General features: G+C 37.9%; 1 pseudogene; it reads left to right on the top strand.

Annotated features, from left to right (window-relative positions):
• Nucleotides 1-706: 706 nt before the first annotated feature.
• Nucleotides 707-1482, top strand: LOC696693 (eukaryotic translation initiation factor 4H pseudogene; annotated as a pseudogene).
• Nucleotides 1483-13107: the final 11625 nt, after the last annotated feature.

Genomic DNA, 13107 nt, shown 5'->3' with positions numbered 1-13107 from the left:
ATAAGAAAGTATGAAACTTATTGGTAAAGGAAACTATATAGACAAAACCAGAATATTGTATTACTATAATGGTTGTGCATAAATTATTTTTAATTCCAGGGTAAAGTTATAACACGAAAGTGTTAAAACAACAGTGGATACCCACTCCCTTCTGACCTACAAGTTTCCTGCTGAAAAATCCACTGAAAAGTTCAGGACATTATTGTTTCACTGCTGAATTCAATCAAAGAATAAAAGAAGAATTAATACCATCCTTCTTAAAACATTCCAAAAAGCAGAAGTAGAGTGAATACTTCCAACTCATTTTATAAAGGTAGAATCATTCCAATGTCAGAGCCAGACAAAAATTAAAAATAATAAAATTACAGGCTAGCACATCTAACAAACATATATGTAAAACTCCTCAGTAAAATACTAGAAAACCAAATTTAATAACACATGAAAATATTATATCATGACCAAGTGGGATTTATCCATGGTATACAGTTATTTTAACATATACAAATCAAAAAATGTGATACACCACATTACTAGAATAAAAAAAAAAAACACGATCATCTCAATAGATGCAGAAAGAGCATTTGCTAAAGTACAATATCCATTCGTGTTTAAAAAAATAACCTCTCAATAAAATAGGTATAAATGGAAAATTTCTCAATATAATACAGGCCATTTATTAAAATGCCACAGCTGCTGGTTCCTCTCAGAGCAGAGACGGCAAATGGTGGACTTCGATACCTACGACAATCGGGCCTACAGCAGGTTTGGCAGGGCAGAGGGTCCCGCCGCAGTGCTGGTGGCCATGGTTCCCGTAGCCAGAAGGAGTTGCCCACAGAGACCCCCTACACAGCCTACTTAGGAAATCTACCTTTTAATAAGGTTCAGGGTGACATAGATGCTATCTTTACGGATCTCAGTATAAGGAGTGTACGGCTAGTCAGAGACAAAGACACAGATCAATTTAAAGGATTCTGCTATGTAGAATTCGATGAAGCAGATTCCCTTAAGGAAGCCTTGACATACAATGGTGCACTGTTGGGCAATGGGTCACTTCATGTGGACATTGCAGAAGGCAGAAAACAAGATAAAGGTGGCTTTGGATTCAGAACAGGTGGACCAGATGACAGAGGAATGGGTAGCTCTAGAGAATCTAGAGGTGGATGGGATTCCCTGGATAACTTCAATTCTGGCTTCAGGGATGACTTCTTAGGGAGCAGGGGAGGTAGTCGCCCAGGTGACCCGGGAACAGCTCCCGCCATGGGCAGCCGCTTTAGAGATGGCCCTCCCCTCCGCGGATCCAACATGGATTTCAGAGAACCCACAGAAGAGGAAAGAGCACAGAGACCATGACTCCAGCTTAAACCTCGAACAGTGGCGACACCCCTCAATCAAGTAGCCAATCCCAACTCTGCTATCTTCGGAGGTGCCAGGCCTAGAGAGGAAGTCCTTCCAAAAGAGCAAGAATGAGCCTGTGGCTGAGAGGGAATGGGGCATGGAGGGTTAGAGCAGGACCACAGCCTGCAGCCGCCACTCCCGCGTCTGCCATTGGCCTCCTCACAGTGGGAACACAGCTTGTGAGTGCATGTCAGCTGTTAACAAGTGGTTTTTAGTACATTCTGGGCTTTGCTGTATCTATCTAGTGCCTGTTTGTGCATTTTTTTTCTTTCTTCTGCTGCTTCCCCTTTTTCCTTCTGTCCTTTTCCTCCTGCTCCTTGTTTTCCCAGCAGCACATGGGGTTCCTTGGAGGAGCAGAGGTGGCCACCCTCAGGGGGATGTTTGGGCTGCGGTGTTGCGTCATTTTTCTCCTTTGCTTTCTGTTTTTCTTTAGACAGTGGCCCAACTCCAGGCGTTTCCTTTCATTTCCTCAGTGCTTCTCTTCTGACCTGCATGTTGAGTTCTGTATTGCTGGGGCTTCCAACAAAAACCAGAGTCACTGACAGATGGAATGGCAGGGACCTTGTTGGTATTTGGCTGTGATGGATATAGAGAATCGGAGGCACCTTGTTTTCACAACTAGGATAAAAATATCTGCAGGGTCCTTTCCATTCCTGTTTAGAGGGAGTCCTGGCTTGATGACCCCCTCCCCAGTGTACTGTCCAAGCAGATAGGCTCACATGAGAAACAGTGAGGCTGAAAGTGGGGGCCAGGGAAGAGTGGTAGGGAGTCCACGGAGAAGATACAGTGAATGCTTGCATGTGTTCATACGTGTTTGTTGCTGCTCTTTCGAGGCGGTGGTCCAGCTAGTTCACTCTTTTCACTGGGCATGGTTGAGGTTCCCCTCTCTGGCCAGGTGCAGCGAACCGCCGCTGGTTTCTTTTCTGCTGGGCCAAGGCACTTTGGGGATGGAGGGGGTGGTGCTGGCGCTGCGCTGGGCTGACTGCCGCGCTGACACCGCGTTTCCCCCCATCCCTGTTGCCTGTGTGTTTGTATTGATCTGTTCCTAGTATAGGCAACATAATGAGATACTGTGCTTCCCACCTCCCCTTCAGTTCAGAGCCACAATGGGTCTAGAATCTGGTACTTTACTCATTTCCTTTGATAAATTAAATTGTACTATGCAGAGCTGTCAGGAACCTTCAGATAGCCATACAGGACTGCAGCTGTCTAGGTCTGTGGCCACATCTTGGGGACACACTGGATTGTTCCCATGTGCAGGGTTCAGCACTTACTTGGGAGTGCTAGGGGTTAGGCTTTTGAGCTTGAACGCCTGTGTGTGAACAGATGAAAAATCCTTCAGTACCCAAGTCCCAGTCTGTCCTATGGGGAGCAGTTTGGGGGCGGCCAGCAGCAGGAGCCTGGGAAAGAGACCCTCGCCAGGTGATGGCCGGGCCAAGGTGGCCTGGGGCACCCAGCAGAGTATGCTTAGTAGTTGGCCACCAGCCGTCATCCTTGGCTTTCCCTACTGTGTCTTTGTGAAAAGGCCTCAGCAATCCACAGAACTCTCTCTCCTTCCTTCCACCTGTCAGCTTCTCTGCTTCCAAGATAAGAACCATTTGTGTAACACCAATACTCAACTTCAGAAAGACATGCATTATATGGTTGTAATCAACCCCGATGCTTTCAGATGACCTACTTACATCTTCAATGTGGATAAGATAAAGAACAAAACAAATGCATCTAAACTTCTGGGCAATCCAGTTGACTTTTAAATGTAAGAATGGAATTCCAAATATTTAACACATTCAGCTATATGACAGAAAGTAAATCTATGGATATGGTATTTTGTGAATGATCTTTAAATAAAAGAAAACCTTACATAATATTTACCAAAAAAATGCCACAGCTAACATTATAATCAGTGGAGGAAAACTGAAATGTTTCCTCTAGGATCTGGTAAAGGAAAGTTGCCCACTCTTGCCATTTTCATTCAACACAGTACTGCAAATACCAGCAAGTGATCTCAGACAAGAAAAAAAAAAGGATGCAAATTAGAAGAAACAACATTATGTTTTCAGATAACATAATCCTATATATAAAAACAAAACTCTAAAGACACTGTATAGTACATTCTCACACTGCTTATAAAGACATACCCAAGACTGGGTAATTTATAAAGGAAAGAGGTTTAATTGACTCACAGTTCTGCAGGGCTGTGGAGGCCTCAGGAAACTTACAATTATGACAGAAGAGGAACAAAATGTGTCCTTCTTCACATGGCAGCAGCAAGGAGAAGTGCCAAGCAAAAGGGGAAAAAGCCTCTTATAAAATCATCAGATCTCATGAGCACTCAATATCATGAGAGCAGCAGCACAGGGGTAACTGTCTTCATGATTCAATTACCTCCCAACAAGTCCCTCCAACAACGTGTGGGAATTATAGGAACTACAATTCAAGATAAGATCTGGGTGGAGACACAGCAAAACCATATGAGACACAAACAAAAATTGTTAGAACTGATAAATGAATTCAAGAAAGTGGCAGGATACAAACTCGATATGCAAAAACGAATTGTGTTTCTTTCTATCAACAATGGTCTATCTGGAAAGGAAGTGCAAAAAGCGATCTAATTTTAGAAAGCATCATAAAGAATAAAATACTAGTTATAAATTTAACAAAAAAGATGAAAAATCTATACACTGAAAACTACAAAACATTGATGAAAGAAACTGAAGAAGACACAAAAAATGGGAAAAAATTCCATGTTCATGAATGGAAGAATGAAATTCGTTAAAATGACCATACTGCCATATAGATTCAATGCAATTCTTATAAAAATTCCAATGGCATTTTTTACAGAAATGGTAAAACCAATCCTAAAGTTTATATGAAATCACAAAAGACCCCAAATGGCTAAAGCAATCTGGATAGAAAAGAGAAAGCTGGAGGCATCATTACACCTCCTAATTTCAAATTATATTACAAAGATACAGTAATAAAAATGATATGGCATCAGCATAAAAACAGACACATAGACCAATGGGTGCAACAGGGAATCCAGAAATAAACCGAAGCACATAGTATGAACCAAATTTTGACAGGAGCACTACATCTAGAATGTAATATTGGAATAGTCCCTTCAATAAATAATATTGGGAAAACTGGATATCCACATGCAAAAGAATGAATTTGGACCCCTATCTTACACCACACACACACACACACACACACACACACACAGAATAAAACAATCCTCAAAATGGATTAAAGACTTAAAATATAAGACCTAAATTCTTAAAACTCCTAGAAGAAAACATAAGGGGAAAGCTTTTTGACATTAGCATCAGCAATAATATTTTTTTAAGATAAGGCATAAAAAGTTCAGGAAACAAAAGCAAAAATAAAAACGTGGGACTACATCCAACTAAAAAGCTTCTGCACAGCTACAGAAACAGTCAACAAAATGAAAATGTAAACTATTAATTGGAAGAAAATATTTATTAGCCATATATCTGATAAGAAGCTATTTCCCAAAATATTTTAGGAGCTCAGTTAATAGTTGAAGAATAACTCAAATTAATTCTTCTAAAACATAATTAAATACCTCAATGTAAAGATGGACAAAAGAGAGAGCAGTGGAGCAAGTTGGCTGAATAGAAGGCTCCATTTATTGTGCCTCCAGCAATCAATGGAGCCTTCTATAACAAATTATTACAAAAAATTAATAACTATCTACACAAAGAAAGCACCTTTATAAAAAAAAAAAAATCAAGTGAGCAATCATAGTACCTGGTTATACCATTTTATCACTGAAAGAGACACTGGAATTGGCTAGGAAAGACAGTCTTGAATTACAAATGCAATCCTTTCCCCATACCTTGATAAAGGTTGTGTGGCATAGAGAGGGAATCTGTGCACATGGTAGAGAAAGAGCACAGGGATTGTGAGACATTCCATTGAACTCAGCGCTACCCTGTCACAGCAGAAAACAAAACCATGCTGAACTCAGCTGATGCTCACCCATTAAGGGAGTATTTAAACCAGCTCCTCTATCCACAGGTGAATCGCACATCCCAGTGGTGAGAACTTGAGTTCCAGCATGCCTCATTACTGCAGGGTAAAGAGCTCTGGGGCCTAAATAAACTTGAAAGGTAGTCTAGACAAAAACAAACAAACAAACAAAAACCCTACAACTGCTAGGTGTATTCTACTGCTGAACTGGGCTCACAGCTAGTGGCTGCATTGGGCATGTGACCTACTGAGACAACAGCTGGGAGCTAAGGGAGTACAAGCACCATCAAATCCCCAACTGCAGGCTGCACAGCTCATGCCACCAAAAGAGACCCCTTCCTTATTCTTGAGGAAAGGAGAGGGAAGAATAAGATAACTTTGTCTTGCATCTTGGATACCAGCTCATCCACAGCAGGATAGGGCACAAGTCAAAGTCATCGAGACCGCTTTCAAGGCCCTAGCTCCCAGATGACAAGTCTAGACCCATCCTGGGACAGAAAGGAATCCACTGCCTTGAAGGGAAGAACTCAGTTCCAGCAGGATCCATCACCTGCAGACTAAAGTGTCCTTGAGGCTCGAAGAAGCAGCAGTGATACCCAAGTAGTATGCTACGGGCCTTGGATGAGACTATGAGACAAGCTAGCTTCAGGTAAGACACAACACCTTCTCGCCTTTGGTGGCTAAGAGAAGAGACTTTTGCTGCTACAGAATAGCAGAAGGAAAAGTAAAGGGGAATTGATCTTGCACCTTAGATATCAGCTAAGCCACAGGAGGGTAGAGAACCAAGCAAGCTCTTGGAGTCCCCAGTTCCAGGCGTTGGCTCTAGAGCAGTATTTCTGCACCTGCTCTGGACCAGAGGGGAGCCCACTGTCCTGAAGGGTGAGTTTCAGGACAAGTAGCATTCACCACAAGCTGAGTAAAGAGCCCTTGAGACTTAAGGGAACATCAGCAGTAGCCTGAAACTACTCCCTGTGGGTCTGTAGTGCTGGTGACCATGGCGCAAAGCTGCCCTGCCTGTGGAAAAGAAAAGGATGAATGGGAAGGGCTGTGTCTTGTAGTTTGAGTGCCAGCTCAGTTGCAGAACAATAGAACAACACATAGAATTCTAAGGTTTTTGACGACAATGCCTGTTTCCCACAAAACACCTTTGTACCTGACTGGGGCCTGAGAGAACTTGACACACTGAAGGGAAGGTCACAACTCTTGACTGGTTCACCATCTGCTGATTGTAAAGCCCCAGAGCCTTGAGCAAACATAGGCGGTAGCCAGGTAGTGGCTGAATGGACCGTGGGTGAGACCAAGTGCTGTGCTGGCTTAATGTCTGACTCAGCACCATGATAATGTTGGTGGTCACAGTGGTACATGTATTACTCCACCGCCAGCTTCAGGCAACTCAACACAGAGAGGGATACTTCACTTGTTTGGGAGAGAGTAAAGAAAGACAATATGGGTCTCTGCCTGGTAATTCAAAAAATTCTTCTGTACCTTTTCCAAGACCATCAAACTGATACCTCTGAGTCTGCAGAAACTACAGCATTACTGAGCTTGGATGCCCCTAAAGCAGATATGGCTTATATTAAAACACACAAGATCTTTGGACTACCTGGAAAGCCTTCCCAATAAGGACAAGTGCAAACAAGCCCAGAATACAAAGATTAAAATAAACACCAAACTCCTCAATGTTTAGACACAGATGAACATGCATAACCTTTAAGATCATCCAGGAAAACAAGACCTTACAAAATGAACTAAATAAGGCACCAGGGACCAATCTGGGAGAAATAGAGATATGAGAACTTTCAGGCAGATAATTCAAAATAGCTGTTTTGAGGAAACTCAAGGAAATCCAAACAACCTAGGGAAGGAACTCAGAATTATATCACATATATTTGACAAAGAGATTGAAATAATTAAAACGAATCAAGCAGAAATTCTGGAGGTGAAGAACACAATTGGCATACTGAAGAATGTATCAAAGTATTCAATAGCAGAATTGGTCAAGTAGAAAAAAAGAGTTATTGAGCTTGAAAACAGGCTATTTAGAAACACAAAGTCAGAGGAGGCAAAAAAAATACGGAATAAAAAACAATGAAGCTTGTTTACAGGATCAAGAAAATAGCCTCAAAAAGGCCAATCTAAAGGGTAATGGCCTGGGAGAGGAGATAGAGAAAGAGATAGGGATAGAAAGTTTACTCAAGGGGATAATAACAGAAAACATCCCAAACCTAGAGAAAGATATTAATATCTAAGGAAAAGAAGTTTATAGAACACCAAGCAGATTGAAACCAAAGAAGTCTACATCAAGGCATTTAATAATGAAACTCCCAAAGATCAAGGACCGAAAAAAAGTACCTAAAAGCAGCAAGAAAAGCTAGAGGGGCATGACATATTTAGAGCGATGAAGAAAAAATACTTTTACCCCAGAATAGTATATCTGGGGAAAGTATTCCTCAAACATTAATGAGAAATAATGACCTTCCCAGACATACAAAAGCTGAGGGACTTTATCAACATAATACTTAATCAAAATTTCTTGTCCTACAAGAAAGGCTAAAAGAAGTACTTCATTCAGAAAGAAAAGGATGTTTAAGAGCAAAAAGAAATCATCAGAAGGTACAAAACTCACTGATAGTAGTAAATACACAGAAAAACACAAAATATTATAATGCTGTAACTGTGGTATGTAAATTACTCTTATCCTAAGTAGAAAGACTAAACAATGAAACAATAAAAAATAATAACTACAACTTTTCAAGACATAGACAGTACAATAAGATATAATTAGAAAAAAAAAAGCTAAAAACTAGGGGACCAAGGTAAAGTGTAGAATTTTCATTACTTTTGTTTTTGCTTATTTGTTTATGCAAGTAGTGTTAACAGCTGAAAATAATTAGACATAAGATGGTATTTGCAATTCTCATGGTAACCTCAAACCAAAAAACATACAATAGATACACAAAATATAATAACCAACAACTTAAATCATACAAACAGAGAAAATCACCTTCACTAAAAGAAAAAGGGGAAAGAAGAAAATTATAAGGAGAGGTCCACAAAACAACCAGAAAACAAGTAACGACATGGCAGGAGCAAGTACTTACTTCTCAATAACATTGAATGTAAGTGGACTAAACTCTCCAATCAAAAGACACAGACTGACTGAATGGGGAAAAAAAAGACCCAATAATATATTCTCTACAAGAAACACACATCAGCTGTAAATACACACATAGGCTGAAAATAAAAGTATTGGAATAGATGTTTCATGCCAATGGAAACCAAAAAAGAGAAGGAGTAGCTATGCTTGTATCAGGCAAAATAGATTTCAACAGAAAAACTATAAGAAGAAACAAAGAAGGTCATTATATAATGATAAAGGGGCCAATTCAGCAAGAAGATATAACAATTGTAAACAGATATGCACCCAACACTAAAAGAACCTAGATATATAAAGCAAATATTATTAGAGTTAATAGAGCGATAGACCTCCCTAATGCAGTAACAGCTGGAAACTTCAATACCCTACTTTCAGCACTGAACAGATGTTCCAGACACAAAATCAACAAAGAAATATCAGACTGAATCTGCACTACAGACCATATGAACCTAATAAATATTTACAGAACATTTCATCCAATGGTAGCAGAAAACACATTCTTTTCCTCAGCACATGGATCATTCTCAAGAACAAGCCATACATTAGGTCACAAAACAAGTGTGAAAACATTCAAAAAATTTAAATAATATCAAGCATCTTCTCTGACTATAATGGAATAAAACTAGAAATCAATAACAAAAGATTCCTGAAAACTATACAAACATATGAAAATAAAACAAGATGTTCTTATATTAATGGAAATACAATAAAACAAATTCCACAGGATAAAGCAAAAGCAGTACTAAAAGGGAATTTTATAGGTGTAAGTGCCTATACCAAAAAAAAGAAAAACTTCAGATAAGCAACCTAATAATGCATCTTGAAAACTAAAACAGTAGGAGAAAATGAAACACAAAATTAGTAGAGAAAAATAAATAATAAAGATCAGAACAGAAATAAATGAGTTTTAAATGACGAAAATAATACAAAAGATCAATGAAACAAAAATGTGGTTTTTGGAAAAGATAAAATTTACAAACCTATGTCAAAGTAAGAACAAAAGAAAGAAGATCCAAAGACATTTAGAGATGAAAAAGGAGACATTACAACTGATATTGCAGAAATCCAAAGGATCATTAGTGGCTACTATGGGTAACTATATGCCAACAAATTGGAAAATCTAGAATAAATGGATAAATTTCCCGACACATATAAACTACCAAGGTTGAGCCATGAAGAAATCCAAAACCAGAGCAGACCAGTAACAGGTAACTAGATCAAAGCTGTAATGAAAAGTCTCCCAGCAAAGAAAAGCCTGGGACTCAATGGCTTCACTGCTGAATTCTACCAATTATTTAAATAAGAAAAAGAAGTAATACCAAGAAGTAATCCTATCCAAACTATTCCGAAAACATACAGCAGGAGGGGATATTCAAACTCATTTGATGAGGCCAGTATTATCATGATATCAAAACCAGAAAAAAACATATCAAAAAAGAGAAAACTATAGGCCAATATGACTGATGAATACTGATGCAAAAATCCTCAACACTAGAAAATCAAATTCAAGAACACATTATAAAGATCATTCATCACGACGCAAGTGGGATATATTCCCAGGAGGCAAGGTTGGTTCAACATATGCAAATCAATCAATGTGATAAATCATATAAACAGAGTGAAAAAGAAAAATGAAATGATAATTTCAATTGATGCTGAAACAGCATTTGATAAAATTCAACATCTCTTCATGATTAAAAAAAAACAAAAACTGAGTATAGAAGAAATATAATATCTCAATATAATAAAAGGCACATATGAGAGACCCATAGCTAGTCTACTGAATGGGGAAATGCTGAAAGCCTTTTAGCTAAGATTCGGGAGGATGCCCACATTCCCACTGTTATTCAACAGAGCACTGGAAGCCCTAGCTAGAGCAATCAGACAAGTGAAATAAATAAATGGCATCCAAATTGGAAAAGAAGAAGTCAATTTGTCTTTGTTTGCAGATGATATGATCTTATATTTGAAAAAAAAAAAACTGAAGAATCCACAAGAAAACTATTGGAACTGATAAATTCAGTAAAGTGCCAGGATACAAAACCAATATACAAAGATCAGTAGCATTTCTATAAACCAGCAACAAACAACCTGAAAAAGAAATCAATACAATCCCATTTACAGTAGGGACAAATATAATAAAATACAATACCTCAAAATTAAATTTACCACATAAGTTAAAGATCTCTACAAAAAATAGTGTAAAATACCGATGCTAGAAATTGAAGACAAAAAAATAGAAAGATATTCCATGTTCATGGATTGGAAAGATAAATATTGTTAAAATGTTTATACTTCCCAAAGCAATTGAAAGATTTAACGCAATCCTTATCAAAACATTAATGATATTCTTCACATAAATTTTTTAAAAAGCAATTATAAAATGTATATGAAGCCATAAAAGGCTGTAATAGCCAAGGCTATCATAAGCAAAAAGAACAAAACTGGAGGAATCATATTATCTGACCTCAAATTATACTACAGAGTTACAGTACCCAAAACAGCATATTACTACTAGCTTAAAAACAGACACATAAACCAATGAAATAGAATAGAGAACCCAGAAACAAGTTCACATACCTACAGTGATCTTATCTTAAAACAAAGGGGCAAAGAACATACACTGGGGGAAAGATGGTCTCTTCAATAAATGTTGCTGGGAAAACTGGATATCCATATACAGGAGAATGAAACTAGACTCCTACCTCTAGCCATATACAAAAATCAAATCAAAATGGGTTAAAAACTTAAATCTAAGACCCTAACCTGTGAAATTACTACAAGAAAACATTGGAGAACATCTCCAGGACATTGGTCTGGGCAAATATTTATTGAGTAATACCCAACAAGAACAGGCAATGAAAAACAAAAATGAACAAATTGGATTACGTCAAGTTAAAATGCTTCTGTACAGTAAAGGAAACAATCAACAAAGTAAAGAGATAACCAAAAGAAGGTAAGAAAAGATTTGCAAATTACACATCTGACAAGGGATTAACAACCAGAATATATAAGGAGCTCAAACAAAACTATAGGAAAAATTCTAATAACCCAATTAAGAAATGGACAAAATATTTGAAGACATTTCTCAAAAGACATACAAATCACTTACAGGCATATGAAAAGGTGCTCAACATCATTGATCATCAGAGAAATGCAAATCAAAACTACAATGAGATATTATCTCACCCCAGTTAAAATGGATTATATCCAAAAGACAGGCAATAACAAATGCTGATGAGGATGTAGAGAAAACAGAACCCTCTCTCACTGTTGTCGGGAATATAAAGTAGTACAACTATGGAGAACAGTTTGGAGGTTCCTCAAAACCTAAAAATAGAACTACTATATAATCCAGTAATCCCACTGCTGGGCATATGTCCAAAGAAAAGGAAATTAGTACATTGAAGAGGTGCTTACACTCCCATGTTTATTGCAGCACTGTTCACAATAGCCAAGATTTGGAAGCAACCTAAGTGTCCATCAACAGAAAAATGGATAAAAAAGGTTTTACTTATACACAATGGAGTACTGTTTAGCCACAAAAAGAACGAGATCCTGCCACTTGCAACAACACGGATGGAACTGGAGATCATTATGCTGAGTGAAATAAGCCAGGCACAGAAAGAGAAACATTGCATGTTCTCACTTATTTGTGGGATCTAAAAAATCAAAACAATTGAACTCATGAAGATAGAGAGTAGAAAGATGGTTATCAGAGACTGGGAAGTGTAGTGGAGGGATGAGGGGAGGTGGGGATGGTTAATGGGTACAAAGAAAATAGTTAGAAAGAATGAATAATACCTAATATTTGATAGCACAAAAGACTGACTATAGTCAATCATAATGTAAGTATACATTTTAAAATAACTAAAAGGGCATAAGTGGATTGTTTGTAATGGAAAGGATAAAGACTTGAAAAGATATATACCCCAGTTTCCATGATGTGTTTATTATGCATTGGATGCCTGTATCAAAACACCTCATGTAACCCATAAATATACATACCTATTATGTACTCACAAAAATTAAAAATTAAAAAACTAAACAGAGCAAATAAACAATGGACAAAAGATCTAAATAGTCATTTTTTTCTACAAAGGACATACAGACTGCCAACAGCTATATATAAAGCTGTTTACCATTATTAATCACCAGAGAAATGAAAATCAAAGCCACAGTGCAGTATCATCTCACCCAAATCAGGAGAGATATTATCAAATCACAAAATACAACAAATGTTGGCAAGGGGTGGAGAAAAGGCAACCCTGGCACACTGTTGGTAGAAATGTAAATTGGTACAGCCTTTATGGAAAATAGAATGAGAGTACCTCAAATAAACAAAAATAACAACAAAAACAACTATGTGATCCAGCAATGCCACTTCTGGTATACCCAAAATAAATGAAATCAGTACCTTGAATGACTATCTGTGATTTCTCTATCTCCATGAGTTCAATTGTTTTGATTTCTAGCTTCCACAAATAAATGAGAACATGAGAAGTTTCTCTTTCTATGTTTGTATTATTTCACTTAACAAAGTGATATCAAGTTTCATTCAT

The sequence above is a fragment of the Macaca mulatta genome, chromosome X, assembly GCF_049350105.2.
Source record: "Macaca mulatta isolate MMU2019108-1 chromosome X, T2T-MMU8v2.0, whole genome shotgun sequence".
NCBI lineage: Eukaryota > Metazoa > Chordata > Mammalia > Primates > Cercopithecidae > Macaca > Macaca mulatta.
The sequence above is the reverse complement of the archived record's forward strand: the minus strand, read 5'-3'. Positions and strand labels throughout refer to the sequence as shown.